Genomic DNA, 17355 nt, shown 5'->3' on the forward strand with positions numbered 1-17355 from the left:
ATGGAAGACTACAAGGATTGCATGCATCACCTATTAAAGTAATTGGAGGAGAATGTACGATTATCTAAGAAGATAAATGTTTCAAGTAGCTGATGGCTGATTAGTAAAGTTTATTAATGGGGTTAAAAAATAATCTGAGGAGAAGATTGTTAAAGTTTTTCTCTGATGTGCAATTCTGGTTGGCAGATTATTTGTGCAAATTAGTAATTGTAATAATGCATATGACCGTAACCGATACAGTAATCATCTTGCACTTAAAACAATATAATTATCTCATTTAGAAGTGTGACTAATAACGCAATATAGTTATGCACATTTACGTATGAGACACCATTATTTTAAATTTTTTAGCTTTTCTGGTGTTGTGTTCATCCTTCCCATTCCCCCTTTCAATTATCTACCCGCTGAGTCTTTTCTCCTTATAGTTTCCATAGAAGACAGAACTCTACGACGTAACTACACTGTAGTGTTAGAAAGCATATATTGTGAATGTACATTTCCATCATGTACCCAATGTATAATTTTGAAGGATTTCCTCTGCTAGTTCTGATGCAGGCGTGCATGAGAACCTAATTCTATTGTTAGGAAAAGGAAGAAAGCAGAAGATTTCTTTTACCTTAAGAAATGGGTTTGTTTTAAGAACCTTTCAGATTTACTAAAGTTTTTTATTTGCCAGTGCCAGTGCGACTTAACTATGATTGTGCCATGCTGAGTTCGCAGTTTTATTAATTATAATGCATAAATTGTGTATAGGAACTCCTGATTTTGATAGGTTTGGGGTGACTTTCCATTTTACTCCAGATATTCTGTCCAATTACTTTGAGATTTTCTTCCTCACTTACAATCCTGTCAGTACTCTTTATGAGTTTGACACTTGGAATTTACAGAGATTTTTTGATTATCCAGGGGTTCCGTTATGATTTATGATTCTGTGTTCTGTATCTGAGCCTTCTTGCCAAATAATGCATTTTCTCTGTAATGTTTTTATCAACGATTTTGTATTAACACCTTGAATGCTATGGGGATTTTTCTCCTGTGCTGGAACTCCATGAACCCCATTATTCATGACGAGCTGGGCTCGTCATCAGCGTAGCAGGAGGCTACTGCATGACGAGCCCAGCTCGTCATGAGCGTGGAAGGGGTTAAACCTACTTAATTTTTATCTAGAAATCAGTTCTTGAGTTGTCCCAGTTTCTAATTATGATTTTACTCTGTGTGTTATCACTAGATCAATGAGAAGACTCACAGAGCTGAACTGCCTTGGGTCCAATTTTGGGTTCAACAAAATTGGGGTTCGGAAGAGTATTGAGGTTCAGCTCCCACACTTGCCAGATTGAACCGATGACTTTGTTACTAGTTAGTAATCGGACTGTGTGTGAAGTGACCTATGTCTATGATATATTTTATTTTAACCGCATGCGTGCGGGCGGAATTCCGCCCGTACGCTGGGTTTTGCGAAACCGCACTTTACGTGACGGGCTGGGCTCGTCATGAGCGTGCGAGGAGGCTACGCCATGACGAGCCCAGCTCGTCATGAGCGTCGAAGGGGTTAAGGTTTCTACATTTCTCTATTTTGTTTATCACATACTACTAGGTTAGTGATTTTTAAACGTTCTGTAGACTTTTAACCATTTATGCTGTTACTGTTCTGCAGGACTTGTTTAAATGTTGTTCAGTATAAAGGGGTGGAATACTTTGTGTCACCTTGTTTCATTGAATCCCAGACTCTGGATTTCATGATACGCATGGGATGAAACGGTTGGGCAGTGGTGTGATGGAGCTGGCAGTCGTTCTCCTTCCTGACTGGAAATTAAACTATACTTACACTTATCTTGTGAGCACCTCCTTTCAGACTGGCATTCGGTGCATACGCTCCTGAACAACTCCAGAGTGAAATATATATATAGGGGATGCATTGAAGCAAAGTATGAGGCAGTGTTACCATTTTAGCATCTACAGTGAATTAATTTTCATTTGAGTATGTTATCTAGAAAGCGAACAATTATACATATTGGCCCCACAGATTAGAAATATTGGTGCACATATGCCATGGCGAAAACTGTGCAATATGAGAGTGTACTCTCTAGATTTTATTAATTTATAAACATTCTCTGGGCTCAAAAATTTCACATTGACTTTAGTTTTTTAAATGTACTTATTTAGAAAGAAGGAATGGGTTACTTTGATAGATTGTTCAGAAGGACTGCAAGATAAGTTTGCCTTTACTAATGAGGTCAATAGTATGTCGTGTTATATTGCCACCTTCAGTTAACATGTCATTCTCAAAATCTGAAATATTACGTGAAAGATGTTATTTATTGTTTTGCTTTGGTAGAAAGTAGTCTAGTCTTTTTGATTTGATGGTAAAAACATTGGCTGGAGATTACGCCTGTGTTTGCTTTGCACCTATACTCCTGAAAAAAATATGATGAAGACTAGCCAAGTATACTGTGGCAAGATGGCCGCTAGGTTTTTAGTAAGATAAAATTCGGCAACTTTGGACTGAGAGCTTACGTTGACCACCCTGTACTTACCCCCCCCCCCCCCCCGAACTCCGTTCAGTTGGCTCACTTTGGAATTGTGACGCTGGAGAAACTTTGATTTAGAAACCAAGCTTCCAAAGAAAACTAAATGAGGTAGCGGTTGCCGCCTATAAAAGTGACTGCATCAACAAGAAGTGCATTGATGTCGGAGCAATGGAAAAGCACAGACGACATGTTATGTAATGAGAAATGCAAAAACTGAATGATGCATCGAGCTGGAAAACTGTGCTGACACTTGTATTGACAAGACAAATTGGTGTGGTGTGAGCCCATGTCTAACAAGCATTGGCATAGCCAATAGGTCTCACCTTTGGGGCCTTATAAGTGTTTAGACAGAGCTATTGACTTTGCCAATGTGTTTAAGCTGTGCTGTAGAGAAGTGTGGCTGCTGTGCAGCATGCTGAAAAGTTGTAATAAAAAAGTACCAGAAGCATTTTTGTTAACTTATATATGACCAAGAAGGCATTATGTCCAACAGAATGACCATATAAAAAAATGTATGTACAATAAAACATTTCCTCAATTTTCTTTTGTTCTTGCAATGCTGGCAACTTGTTTTTGCCTATTTCAATGGTTGTTTGTTAAAGTATTTTTTTGAGGGGGCACAAACAATTGGAGGTGGAAGGTTGTGAACTAGTACCAGTATTATAATAATAATAATAATAATAATAATTTTGTATTTGTATAGCGCACATATCACCCCCAGGGGGGTCTCAAAGCGCTGGTACGCATACCGCTGTGGAACCCATCCTGGCTTTCTCTGTGAAGTGCCCACTCCTGGGCACCCCCAAGGTGAAGCCAAGCATCCCAGCGTTGTTGGGGCCGTTGTGGAGATTAAGCAAGCTATTGCCCAGAGTTGCAGAGTGGGACCCATGATTAGAGTAAGCACCTAGGCGAGAATTATCGAGTCCGCGGACACTGAGCCCAAGATCCTGTCGCGTCGGGTCTTGAACCCTGGTCCCGGGCCTGACCTAGCGGCGGCCAGACGCTAGGGGAGAATCAACAGATGGCAAATTCCGAGAGCAGGCTGAGGTGGTGTTGTGATGTTGAGGTGGTAGTGGTGGTGGTGACTGGTGCTGAGACGATGCTGAGGTGATGCTGAATGCTACTTAGGTCTTGCTGAGTGAAAATGATGTGGTGGTGTACTATTGCAAAGGTGATGCTGAGTGATACTGATGTGTTGCTGAGTGTGCTGTGGTGGTGCTGAGTGAAGCTGGTGGTGCTGAGTGATGCTGTGGTGGTGCTTATTGATATTGTTGTGGCCCTGAGTGATGCTGTGGTGGTGCTGAGTGATGCTGTGGTGCTGCTGAGTTATGAGGGGTAGAGGGGTAGTAGAGGGGTTGAGGTGTAGTAGAAAGGGGTAAAAGAGGGGTAGAAGAGGGGTAGTAGGGTCGAGGGGTAAAAGAGGGGCAGAAGAGGGGTAGAATAGGGGTAGAGGAGAGAAGAGGGGTAGTAGAGGGGTAGAAGGTTAGACGAGGGGTAGAGGTAGTAGAAGGGTAGAGGGGTGGTGGAGGGATCGAGGGGTAGATGGGTAGAAGAGTAGAAGAGGGGTAGAAGAGTAGAAGAGGGGTATCGGGGTAGAAGACTGGTAGAGGGGTGGTAGAGGAGTAGAGGGTTATAAGAGGGGTGGTAGAGGGGTAGAAGAGGGTTAGAGGGGTACAAGAGAGGTAGAGGGGTAGAAGAGGTAGAGGGGTAGAAGAGGTAGAGGGGTAGAAGAGTAGAAGAGAGGTAGAGGGATAGAAGAGGTAGAGTAGAGGGGTAGAGGTAGAGAGGTAAAAGAGATGTAGAAGAGAGGTAGAGGAGAGGTAATGGGGTAGTAGGGAAGAGGTGTAGAGAGGTAGAGGGGTAGAAGAGTAGAAGAGAGGTAAACACAAATAACCTGATTAATTTAAATTAACAGTTGGCTCCGCCCAGGATTGCTTAGTAACGCAAATGACAAGGAAGCTATCGACTTCAGGCATGTGAAAGAAAGCTCTCGTATCTTGTAAGCTGATGACCCATGACGATAGAGGAAAGCCAGATGGCGCCTCTGCTCGTAAGCGCGCGTAACAGCAAGCTCTAGGCCACAGTGGTAGCATTTTCTAAAGCCCTTACTAAAAGTCTCGCCAGACAACGCATGCGCTGGCTCAGACGAGACCTAAAAAGGTCCTCTGAATAAGGTGGCCATCAAACTTTTCCTCAGGTTGGGAGATTAGGGGTAGGGGAGGGAGGCAGAATCTCCGTAATTGAGGGTCTGTAATTTATGAGTGCTGAAACATCCATTTTTGTGACAAATATATACTACTGCAGAAAATGTAGAAACACATTTTAGAATAATTCAGCAGCCTCCTGTGACATAGCTAGTCAGTTGTCTTCTTTAAAAATACTCCAGTGTGTATTTCCATAGCTTTGAAAAAGGAACACAAAAGTGATGAGGCGTTCCCAAAAGAGGTTTACCCCAGAATTCCATTCATGTAAAGACAAGCATTGGCATAGCCAATAGGTCTCGCATTTGGGACCTTATAAGTGTTTAGCCATGCAACAGTTGGTGGTGTTGCACCAAGGGTATTCTGCTGCATAACCAAATACTTATAGGGTCCAAAAAGCGAGACCTATTGGCTATGCCAATGCTTGTTTTTTTGTTGTTGCTGTTTTGTTTAAGTTGCCAGATCTACAATAGCTGGACATGGTTTTTGTAACCAGTTCTTTGCATCAAATGAACTTGTTTTCATTGCTCTGAATGTTGTTTCCATTCTGGTTACAGGAAGCAGTCAGTCCCGGGGATGTGGGGGCTGCCTAGCTTGTGCGCATGCCCCGAACTTTGCAAATGAGAAAAAGCCTGGTGCAGGCACAATTTACAAGTGTGGAGTGAGTGAGCCACAGGCAGCATGACTCACTCACACAGGAGTTCATGCACTGCACCTGCATACTCAGCATGGTTTAAGGAAACTCTACCCACTCCTTCCAGGCATCGAACACATATGTACTAAGAAACTCTGAGAGGAGCCTGCCTACTGCACTGACGGCTGGTGTTGTGTGTGCCTGGTGAAAGCGTGCACTGACGGCTGGTGGTGTGTGTGCCTGGTGTAAGCGTGCACTGACGGCTGGTGGTGTGTGTACCCGGTGGAAGCGTGCACTGATGGCTGGTGCTGTGTGTGCCTGGTGAAAACGTGCTCTGATGGCTGGTGGTGCGTGTGCCCGGTGAAAGTGTGCACCGACGGCTGGTGGTGTGTGTGTGTGCCTGGTGGAAGTGTGCACTTACGGCTGGTGGTGTGTGCCTGGTGGAAGCGTGCACCGACGGCTGGTAGTGTGTGACGGCTGGTAGTGTGTGTGCCTGATGGAAGCAGGAGCATTCACAGTGATAAAAGACACAACTGAAACTGACGAAGAGGAGAGGGGGAGAAGGGAGGGGGTTTGCGAGCAGAGGAGCATGATTTACAGCTAGAAGACACAAATGAAGCTGACCAGGAGGGAGGGGGAAAGGGAGGGGGGTAGTGCACGCAGAGGAGCATGATTACAGCAAAAAAAAACACAGATGGCAGCTGTGCACAAGCTCATGAACGCAATCTGTTGGCCAACAAAAGCCTCTGGTGGCACTTTTAAAAGCCACTTACTATACGTCTCGAAGAGACAGCAGGTGAGGGACAGAGTCTCTGAATTAAGCAGAATACTCTCACCCAGTCAAGAGATCAGGGCTAGATCCAACACCGTTTTTTAGCTCATTGCACCATCCCAGTTTCAGAACCTGGCTGTATGCAAATTAGTCTGTTCCTGTCCCAGTGCATGATGGGAACAGGGCAAACCAAACTACAAAAGCCAATTCTTACACTGGGAAGGAAACAAGCTTCCGGGGACCGGTTTCTGGCATTACAGCCGTCTTCGGCCCGGCTTGCTTGAATCCTGATGGTGCAATGAGCAAGGGACTCATGTCTGAGTATACCCTTCCACGCTTAGGGTGGACAAAATTATTTACAACAAGGGGTGGTGAGGGACAGAGTCTCTGAATTAAGCAGAATACTCTCACCCAGTCAAGAGATCAGGGCTAGATCCAACACCGGTTTTTTAGCTCATTGCACCATCCCAGTTTCAGAACCTGGCTGTATGCAAATTAGTCTGTTCCTGTCCCAGTGCATGATGGGAACAGGGCAAACCAAACTACAAAAGCCAATTCTTACACTGGGAAGGAAACAAGCTTCCGGGGACCGGTTTCTGGCATTACAGCCGTCTTCGGCCCGGCTTGCTTGAATCCTGATGGTGCAATGAGCAAGGGACTCATGTCTGAGTATACCCTTCCACGCTTAGGGTGGACAAAATTATTTACAACAAGGGGTGGTGAGGGACAGAGTCTCTGAATTAAGCAGAATACTCTCACCCAGTCAAGAGATCAGGGCTAGATCCAACACCGTTTTTTAGCTCATTGCACCATCCCAGTTTCAGAACCTGGCTGTATGCAAATTAGTCTGTTCCTGTCCCAGTGCATGATGGGAACAGGGCAAACCAAACTACAAAAGCCAATTCTTACACTGGGAAGGAAACAAGCTTCCGGGGACCGGTTTCTGGCATTACAGCCGTCTTCGGCCCGGCTTGTTTGAATCCTGATGGTGCAATGAGCAAGGGACTCATGTCTGAGTATACCCTTCCACGCTTAGGGTGGACAAAATTATTTACAACAAGGGGTGGTGAGGGACAGAGTCTCTGAATTAAGCAGAATACTCTCACCCAGTCAAGAGATCAGGGCTAGATCCAACACCGTTTTTTAGCTCATTGCACCATCCCAGTTTCAGAACCTGGCTGTATGCAAATTAGTCTGTTCCTGTCCCAGTGCATGATGGGAACAGGGCAAACCAAACTACAAAAGCCAATTCTTACACTGGGAAGGAAACAAGCTTCCGGGGACCGGTTTCTGGCATTACAGCCGTCTACGGCCCGGCTTGCTTGAATCCTGATGGTGCAATGAGCAAGGGACTCATGTCTGAGTATACCCTTCCACGCTTAGGGTGGACAAAATTATTTACAACAAGGGGTGGTGAGGGACAGAGTCTCTGAATTAAGCAGAATACTCTCACCCAGTCAAGAGATCAGGGCTAGATCCAACACCGTTTTTTAGCTCATTGCACCATCCCAGTTTCAGAACCTGGCTGTATGCAAATTAGTCTGTTCCTGTCCCAGTGCATGATGGGAACAGGGCAAACCAAACTACAAAAGCCAATTCTTACACTGGGAAGGAAACAAGCTTCCGGGGACCGGTTTCTGGCATTACAGCCGTCTTCGGCCCGGCTTGCTTGAATCCTGATGGTGCAATGAGCAAGGGACTCATGTCTGAGTATACCCTTCCACGCTTAGGGTGGACAAAATTATTTACAACAAGGGGTGGTGAGGGACAGAGTCTCTGAATTAAGCAGAATACTCTCACCCAGTCAAGAGATCAGGGCTAGATCCAACACCGTTTTTTAGCTCATTGCACCATCCCAGTTTCAGAACCTGGCTGTATGCAAATTAGTCTGTTCCTGTCCCAGTGCATGATGGGAACAGGGCAAACCAAACTACAAAAGCCAATTCTTACACTGGGAAGGAAACAAGCTTCCGGGGACCGGTTTCTGGCATTACAGCCGTCTTCGGCCCGGCTTGTTTGAATCCTGATGGTGCAATGAGCAAGGGACTCATGTCTGAGTATACCCTTCCACGCTTAGGGTGGACAAAATTATTTACAACAAGGGGTGGTGAGGGACAGAGTCTCTGAATTAAGCAGAATACTCTCACCCAGTCAAGAGATCAGGGCTAGATCCAACACCGTTTTTTAGCTCATTGCACCATCCCAGTTTCAGAACCTGGCTGTATGCAAATTAGTCTGTTCCTGTCCCAGTGCATGATGGGAACAGGGCAAACCAAACTACAAAAGCCAATTCTTACACTGGGAAGGAAACAAGCTTCCGGGGACCGGTTTCTGGCATTACAGCCGTCTTCGGCCCGGCTTGCTTGAATCCTGATGGTGCAATGAGCAAGGGACTCATGTCTGAGTATACCCTTCCACGCTTAGGGTGGACAAAATTATTTACAACAAGGGGTGGTGAGGGACAGAGTCTCTGAATTAAGCAGAATACTCTCACCCAGTCAAGAGATCAGGGCTAGATCCAACACCGTTTTTTAGCTCATTGCACCATCCCAGTTTCAGAACCTGGCTGTATGCAAATTAGTCTGTTCCTGTCCCAGTGCATGATGGGAACAGGGCAAACCAAACTACAAAAGCCAATTCTTACACTGGGAAGGAAACAAGCTTCCGGGGACCGGTTTCTGGCATTACAGCCGTCTTCGGCCCGGCTTGCTTGAATCCTGATGGTGCAATGAGCAAGGGACTCATGTCTGAGTATACCCTTCCACGCTTAGGGTGGACAAAATTATTTACAACAAGGGGTGGTGAGGGACAGAGTCTCTGAATTAAGCAGAATACTCTCACCCAGTCAAGAGATCAGGGCTAGATCCAACACCGTTTTTTAGCTCATTGCACCATCCCAGTTTCAGAACCTGGCTGTATGCAAATTAGTCTGTTCCTGTCCCAGTGCATGATGGGAACAGGGCAAACCAAACTACAAAAGCCAATTCTTACACTGGGAAGGAAACAAGCTTCCGGGGACCGGTTTCTGGCATTACAGCCGTCTTCGGCCCGGCTTGCTTGAATCCTGATGGTGCAATGAGCAAGGGACTCATGGCTGAATATACCCTTCCACGCTTAGGGTGGACAAAATTATTTACAACAAGGGGTGGTGAGGGACATAGTCTCTGAATTAAGCAGAATACTCTCACCCAGTCAAGAGATCAGGGCTAGATCCAACACCGTTTTTTAGCTCATTGCACCATCCCAGTTTCAGAACCTGGCTGTATGCAAATTAGTCTGTTCCTGTCCCAGTGCATGATGGGAACAGGGCAAACCAAACTACAAAAGCCAATTCTTACACTGTGTTGGATCTAGCCCTGATCTCATGGTATAATCAGATGTGAGTCCCTTGCTCATTGCACCATCAGGATTCAAGCAAGCCGGGCCGAAGACGGCTGTAATGCCAGAAACCGGTCCCCGGAAGCTTGTTTCCTTCCCAGTGTAAGAATTGGCTTTTGTAGTCTGGTCTGCCCTGTTCCCATGATGCACTGGGCCAGGGACAGACTAATTTGCATACAGCCAGGTTCTGAAACTGGGATGGTGCAATGAGCTAAATAACGGTGTTGGATCTAGCCCTGATCTCTTGACTGGGTGAGAGTACTCTGCTTAATTCAGAGACTCTGTCCATCACCACCCCTTGTTGTAAATAATTTTGTCCACCATAAGCGTGGAAGGGTATACTCAGATGTGAGTCCCTTGCTCATTGCACCATCAGGATTCAAGCAAGCCGGGCCGAAGACGGCTGTAATGCCAGAAACCGGTCCCCGGAAGCTTGTTTCCTCCCAGTGTAAGAATTGGCTTTTGTAGTCTGGTCTGCCCTGTTCCCATGATGCACTGGGCCAGGGACAGACTAATTTGCATACAGCCAGGTTCTGAAACTGGGATGGTGCAATGAGCTAAAAAACGGTGTTGGATCTAGCCCTGATCTCTTGACTGGGTGAGAGTACTCTGCTTAATTCAGAGACTCTGTCCATCACCACCCCTTGTTGTAAATAATTTTGTCCACCCTAAGCGTGGAAGGGTATACTCAGATGTGAGTCCCTTGCTCATTGCACCATCAGGATTCAAGCAAGCCGGGCCGAAGACGGCTGTAATGCCAGAAACCGGTCCCCGGAAGCTTGTTTCCTTCCCAGTGTAAGAATTGGCTTTTGTAGTCTGGTCTGCCCTGTTCCCATGATGCACTGGGCCAGGGACAGACTAATTTGCATACAGCCAGGTTCTGAAACTGGGATGGTGCAATGAGCTAAAAAACGGTGTTGGATCTAGCCCTGATCTCTTGACTGGGTGAGAGTACTCTGCTTAATTCAGAGACTCTGTCCATCACCACCCCTTGTTGTAAATAACTCTAGCTAAATAATGGCAGAACGAGAAAGAAAAAAAATTTCATTCGCAAAAATTAGCAGAAACCTTAAGCAGCCCTGCCAAGAATCACACATCAGGCGTGACTCTAACGCATTTCAGTGCGGTGGTCCGCATCAACGCACTGAAATGCATTGTCACGCATGTAGCATCTACTCCGCTAGCTCACTTAAGCTAAAGCACCAAACAGTGACAATTTTATCAGCAAGCAGCGCACGTTGAAGTAGCAGGCATGGGGGCTGGCTGAGGCAGCTCCCTATGGCCAGGGGTGGCTGCAATGGTTTAATCACTGTCTTGACGCAAAGTTGCTGACCTCACGGTCATGTTGGGACTGAGGTTTAATTTGACCCATCCTGAAAAGGGCCGGGGGGGGGCACATTTGCAGCTAGTAGTACAACCGGTAGAATGCAGCCGAGCTCACAGCACGGGGCCCACCCCCGCCGGAGTGCATCAAGTATCAGAGTTGGCCCGCGCAGTTCCTGCGGCTTGGAGAGCAGTGGTGCAGCTATGAGTGGAGTGGAATCACAGTCCTGGTTGGACGATCCCCGGTGAAGCTCAGACAGGCAGAGGGCGCACGCTGAGTCAAGTAAGTAATCACAACATTTACGAGGCCGGGTGTAATGGTTCTTCTTCTGTTTATACTTTGTCGTACGTCTTGACTTCCGTGTTCTTAGGATTCTGTTTTAGAGTATGCATGCAACTTAATTCCAGTGCGGCAGGCGCTGTAGTAAGTTTGCATACTTTTAAAGTTCAGTTGTTGCTCGCACTCTCCTGCACAAAGTACGAGATTTGAGCAACAGCCATTTCCGCTTTGTACTTCACTTAGGAGAGATTCCCACTGTAATCTTGAAAAAGCTACTTTAAATCCCACAACAACTTTTCCATAATTTTCTGCATGATATGCGCAACATTATACCGGGCCGCCAGGCTCTACGCTTTCCCCTACTGCACTGCATGATGGCACAACCATCCTCATTGAGGGCGGTGGGAGGGAGGAGGGGGAGGTGTTTGCACTGTAAGCCGTCCAGGCAGTGATTTAGATGATCATGATACACTTTTTACGATCCCCTTGCCACTCTCCACAATTGTGTCAGGGGCACCAGCCTCTTTGCCCGCCGCACACAGCTGTGCCCTCCCCAGGCTGGCTCCATCACAGGTCAAAGTCAGCTGGTCTCTGCGGTGCTTTCACTGTGGTGGTTCTAATCTTGCAGCATGTTTGACTCTATATATGTTTACAAGGGAGGTACCAGTTTATTTAGGTGATGGTGTTGCGCACCTAGTTACTTCCTGTGACATTAAAGCAGTACCATCTTGTATATAACTTGCTGAACCTTGCCACATGTAATTTAAATCACGGTGAAAGTTTCACTTGGGAGCGATGAGGCTGAACATGCCTTACTGGGAACAGGAGCACAAGGACCTTATTTACAAATCTCTTTTATTAAGCATGTGCTTTCCAAATAAGCAAGTAAAAAAAAAAAAAAGATTGCTCAAAGTAGCAGCCCATTCCGTTAAATTAATAGCAGTGTCTTGCCACGCATATGTGAGTCACTATAACACACCATAATATGTATATTTGTAATGCAAATGTTCACCCCTTTGCCTTTAATGATAGATGTTTATTGATACTCATCTCAATGGTACGTATGCCACCCAACGCAGAGCAAAGAAATACTGAGCTAACCTGCCAATATTTAAACCTGTGACCATGAGATGAATCCCAGAATAGTGGATTCATTAGTGCACTGAGCCACCAGGCCCAGCTAGGAGTAGGGATTGCACTTTGATTGGACCTGGCATTGGGGCTAGCTAGTTGTTGTGGTGCACACATTTACAATAAGATGTGCTTTAAGCCTGCCTAGCTGTGAACTAAATGAGTCCCTCTCACACTCAGTTTTCCAATGCTGCGGGGCTTAGTGCCCATGTCGTCAGCAGCAGTTGAGGGAGTCCGAGAGTCACTCAGCTTATCATTAATAAATTATGAACGTCGCTTTATCTATTTTCTACAATTTTGGTTAGAGTCTGATACATGAATGCTGCTTCTGTAGTAGGGGATCTCTGTGTATAGTCATAATCTAGTGAATAGTGCTGCTCATGAGCGTGGACCCCGGAACAATCAAAAATAATCTCTTAAGCTGTCTAAAAATGCAGTCCTGCACAGACACTTAAGAGAGAATTTAAAGACAAATAATGCAGCCTATATCCACAGGCTACACTGTCCAATACTTCAACTAGACATTCCACCAAAACCACAAACCGCATAGCCTGCCAAGTTTTCATCATAGAGATAAACTTCCCCTTTTACCAACAAAGCCTCTGGAATGATAGAGCAGAAGGGGAGGACAGACAAGCCACATAGGCTGCCATTATGTGGCTCAAAAAGGGATACCGTGCCTTTAAGAAAATTTTCTAGAACTTTCTCAGTATCCCAGAATGCCCAGCAGGTCCCATTTACTTTCAGTTCTTTTTTCCGGCTCCTGCTAGCAGGACCCTGGAGCATTGAGCTCTCCCTTTTTTGGGTTTGTTATAAGAATTTTTGCACTTTTAAAGTGTGTGAGTGTTTACACTCGACATGTTTTGGTGCCCTCTTCCTCTTCTAGTATTCTGAGCACTCCTTTTTGTCAAAAATGCCAGCATTGTTTGATAAATGCCCTGAGTGCTCCAGGAAGAAGGCCAAGTCGGACCCACACCCTGTGTGTATCCTGTGCCTCCCTTCTACTCATTTACCTGAGAAGTGTGAGATTTGCCAGACCTTCTCCTCCAGGACCCTGAGAGACAGAAAGAAGATCAGGCTCCAAGGACTGGAAGAAAGAAGGCTGCAGAGTCAAGGTGGGTCTGGGCAGGCTGGATCAACTTCCTCTTGCCATGCTGAGGCCTCTGGGGGGCTCCCCAGCATCAAGAAGGCCAGAAAGTGTCGCCGTTCTCCGTCGACGTCGATACCATCGACGACGGCGTCGAGAGGCATGACGGCGATCTGCTCCCCGTCTCCCCAGGGCTCTGGGTCGAGGCGACGTCGACGTTCGGCGTCGAGGGGAACGGACGAGACCGCCGTCGAGGTCGCCGCCGAAGACGTCATCATCATCGGCATCGACGTCGTCGTCGACACTTCAACATCGTAAGGATTCTAGACTGCGTCGGCGCTCACCGTCGAGGGGACACCGCCGTTCGCCCTCAGCGTTGACTCGGCGCTCGCCGTCGAGGCGACATCGCCATTTGCCGTCGAGGCATAGGTCGTCGACGACGTTCGGCAGCATCGAGGAGGCGTTCTTCGACGCCGAAGAGGCGCTCGGCGCCTAAGAAGAAGAGATCATCCTCCAGGAGGCGTTCTGGAGTCAGGAGTCCTTCCGGTTCCTCCGGGGCACGACGGCGACGTCGGTCACCGACAGGGGGCGCTGCCTCTCGATCGCCTACACCAAGGAAGAAGATGAGGGAGTCACCGGGAACGGTGTACTCTGTGGTGTACTCGACCCCCAAGCCGAAGTCTCCTACTCCTCCTACTCCACTGCCTAAGGAGCCGCCGCCGCGCACTCCTTCACCACCACCTCCTCCTGTTCCTCCACATGCACCACCACGGCCTCTGAGGTCGGTCTCACTGACGCACCTCCCTACGCCGCCTAAGGGGGCACCACGGCCGAGGTCCCCGGTCAGGCCCCCACCACATGCTCCGCCGCAAGCACCCGCGGAACGCCCAAGGCCAGATCTCGCTCCGGACGGAGAGGGAGATCAAGGAGTCGCCGTCGCTCATCGACGAGATCCAGACGACGCCATAGGAAGGGTCGGTCTAGGTACAGCACAGATTCGTCCAGCGCAAGGGATTATTCGCCAACTCTATCAGAATCCCCTAGGACGAGGGTATCCCCTGTGGACGACGTGGTCCCCTTTCAGGAAGTCTTGTTGAGGGGTGCGAGCAAGCTGGGCATCCAACTGACTGTGCCCATGCCTACGACCTCCGTAATATTTGAGACTCTCCACAAGAAGCACCTATCTAGGCCTCTGTTGCCCTTGGTGCCTGGATTAGTGGAACCTGCCTTGGAGCTCTTCCTCACTCCGGCGGTGGCGAAAGCAGCCCCCTCCAGGCTGCAAAAGAAGTACAAGGCTCCTGATGCGGACACGTCTTTCCTCCAATTGGATCCAACTCCGGATTCCGTAATTGTGACAGCGGCAAGGAAGCAACACGCCACCACCCCGTCCTCAAATGTGCCTCCGGACAAGGAGAGTCGCTGGTTGGACTCGGCAGGCAGGAAGGTGTACGCGACAGCCGCTACCTCCATGAAGGCTGCCAGTGCATTTGCGCTGTTGGGGCGCTATGATCGGGTGCTTTGGGAGTCCCTTCAACAGTTCGCCGACCTCCTCCCACGGGAAAAGAAGGACGATTTTATGGAGATCCTGAATGAGGGATTGCTGGTGTCGAACCAGCTGATCAGCGCAGCTGCAGACTCGTCGCTCCTGGCAGCCCACGGGTACTGCCATGGAGTTAATCAGAGGCGCCATGCTTGGCTCAGACTGACGTCACTGAAGCCTGAAGCCCAGCAGAGGGTGGCCAACCTGCCCTTCTCGGGCGAGACCCTATTCGGCAAACACGCCGACGATGAGATGGCCCGCATGAAGGCGGAGGCTGAGACTCTGACGGCTGTGAGCTTGGAGAAGCCCAAGGACCAGAAGAAGAACTACCGCCCCTTCCAGAGACGGTACGGGGCATAGGGCAGAGGGCGATGTCAACAGTCTGGACAACAGCAGCAGCAGTTCCAGAGGAAGCCCTTCCAGAAACGTCAGAGGGGCAGGGGTGGTCAGCAATCTGCCACCGCGACCAAAGGCCCGGCCGGGTCTAGGCCCTGAGCGATTACTTCCCAGTCATCCGTTACCCACTCCGGTGGGGGGAAGCGTTCAATATTTTCTGGCAGAGTGGACAAACATTACTCAGGACAAGTGGGTGCTGAATATTGTTTACAAAGGATACAGTCTTCGGTTCACGAGCCCGCCTCCAGCAATTTCACCGGTTTGCTCGCAGTTTCAGCTTGGCGAGCTCCAGGAGGAGGCCGATACCCTGATAAGGAAAAGGGCAATAGAAGACGTCCCTCTGTCTCAAAGGGGAAGAGGTCTGTACTCCTGGTTCTTTCTGGTCCGCAAAAAGGACAAGAACGAGTTCAGGCCTATTCTGGATTTGCGACAAGCAAACAAGTGGATTCGCAGAGAAAACTTTTGCATGCTGTCTTTGCACCAGATTTACCCTCAACTGCAAAGGGGAGACTGGCTGTGCGTGATAGACCTACAGGATGCATACTTCCACGTGCCCATTGCACAGAAGCACCGGAAGTTCCTACGATTCCAAGTCTGCGCAAATCATTATCAATACACAGTGTTACCGTTCGGGCTGAAGTCTGCGCCCAGGACCTTTTCAAAATGCATGGCAGTGGTAGCGGCACACCTGAAAAAGAACAAGGTGTTTGTCTACCCGTACCTGGGCGATTGTTTGATCAAGGCATCCTCCTTCTCGTAAGCTCAAGCGCACTTCCAGAAGACGTCTGTTCTCTTGAACAAGCTGGGGTTGCACATCAACATGTCCAAGTCTGTCCCGACTCCGGTCCAATGCCTACAGTACTTGGGAGCCTCCATCAATACGCTCTCTGCAAGCGTGTCTCCTTCGGAGGAAAGACGTTTATCACTCCTTCGGAAGGCTCAGGCTCATATGACCGCTCCATCTACGACAGTGAGGACGGTGGCTTCTCTACTGGGGTCGATGGCCTCCAGTATCTTCCTCACGCCACACGCACGGCTACACATGAGACCGCTGCAGGAGTGTCTGGAGGATCAGTGGGACCAGAGGGGAGGAAACTGGGACGACAAGATACGACTGTCTCTGCATGTTCTGCAGTCTCTGAAATGGTGGTGTTCAGCGGAGAATCTCCTCAAGGGGGTTCCCTTCCACAAGGACATTCCCACTCAGACTATCGTGATGGATGCTTCTCTCCACGGCTGGGGAGCGCATTCCGGGGAGTTACAGATCCAGGGAACGTGGTCCCAGACGGAGTCCACATATCACATCAATTTTCTGGAACTCAGAGCTGTTCACTTGGCACTGAAGGCCTTTCATCCGTCCTTCCAGACCAACTCTCTGCTTGTACAGACGGACAGTACGACCACGATGTATTACCTCAACAAGCAGGGGGGCTCGAGATCGCGCACCCTGCCGCAGGAGGCACAGGCGATCTGGCACTGGCTCCTTGCCAGAGGACTGACGATAACAGCTACTCATCTACCAGGTGTGCAGAATGTTCAGGCAGACGCACTGAGCAGACTGATTCAGGAAAACCACGAATGGGTCATAAAGGACGAAGTGCTCAGAGACGTCTTCGCCAGGTGGGGCACTCCAGACGTGGATCTGTTCGCCACCGCCGAAAACAGCAAATGCCGAGACTTCGCATCCAGGTACTACCAGCAGGGAACGCTGGGGAATGCGTTATGGCTCAACTGGTCGAACAGCTTTCTGTACGCTTTTCCACCCATTCCCCTGATTCCGGCGGTGCTCATCAAGCTGGCCCAGTCCAGGGCACGGATGATCCTGATTGCTCCGGAATGGCCCAGGCAGTGGTGGTTCACGGACCTGCTTCACCGGTCTCTCCTTCCTCACATTCGGCTGCCGTGCCGGCAGGACCTTCTCACGAAGTTCGGGGGGCAGATGGTGCACCCCAATCTCTCGTTTTTGAGTTTGGCGGCATGGCTCCTGAGATAGTGCAATATGGCCATTTGAATCTCCCTGCAGATTGTATGGACATACTGAAGAAGGCCAAGAGACCTTCCACTAGGACTTCTTATGCGTACAAG

The 17355-nt window shown here is 48.5% G+C and overlaps 1 protein-coding gene across 1 annotated transcript in view; it reads left to right on the top strand.

Moving 5' to 3' along the window:
- ZNHIT6 (zinc finger HIT-type containing 6) overlaps positions 1-17355 on the top strand; it is a 360433-nt gene that overhangs the window by 221356 nt on the left and 121722 nt on the right. The window lies entirely within an intron of this gene.

The sequence above is a fragment of the Lissotriton helveticus genome, chromosome 1_1 (genome assembly GCF_964261635.1).
Source record: "Lissotriton helveticus chromosome 1_1, aLisHel1.1, whole genome shotgun sequence".
In the NCBI taxonomy this organism is placed as follows: Eukaryota; Metazoa; Chordata; class Amphibia; order Caudata; family Salamandridae; genus Lissotriton; species Lissotriton helveticus.